Source organism: Lactuca serriola, chromosome 4, assembly GCF_051521515.1.
Source record: "Lactuca serriola cultivar US96UC23 chromosome 4, Lser_US96UC23_V15, whole genome shotgun sequence".
Taxonomy (NCBI): domain Eukaryota; kingdom Viridiplantae; phylum Streptophyta; class Magnoliopsida; order Asterales; family Asteraceae; genus Lactuca; species Lactuca serriola.
The window spans coordinates 81,576,439-81,576,889 of record NC_136411.1 but is presented as its reverse complement, the minus strand read 5'-3'; the positions used below and the strand labels follow the sequence as shown (position 1 = coordinate 81,576,889).

General features: G+C 40.8%; 1 pseudogene; it reads left to right on the top strand.

The window, feature by feature from the left end:
• The first annotated feature begins 31 nt into the window (after nucleotides 1–31).
• On the top strand, nucleotides 32–451 carry LOC145098554 (umecyanin pseudogene; annotated as a pseudogene).

Genomic DNA, 451 nt, shown 5'->3' with positions numbered 1-451 from the left:
AGATTAAGAACACATATTTATTTAATCAAGAATGGAAAACCTAAAGCCAAGTTTGTTTCTGATTATAGCCATGGTTGTTGCATCCATGAAGTTCAATCACTCGGTGGCAACAGAGCATGTCGTCGGCGATTCCTTCGGCTGGGCAGTGCCACAAAATGCTGGTTTCTATGCAATGTGGTCTCTAAACCATACCTTCATAATTGATGATACTCTAATCTTTAATTTTGCCGATGGATTTCATAATGTTGCAGAAGTAACGAAGGAGGCACATGACACGTGCGACACCCAAAATCTAATCTCAATCCAAACCACCAGCCCCGCTAGATTTACCATAAACAATGTCGACAACCACTACTACATCTGTACCGTAGGCGTGCATTGCAAGTCCTTTTTGAAATTAGCGATTAGGGTTTCTGTTCCTAACAATTCGTCTGCAATGTTATCTCACTAA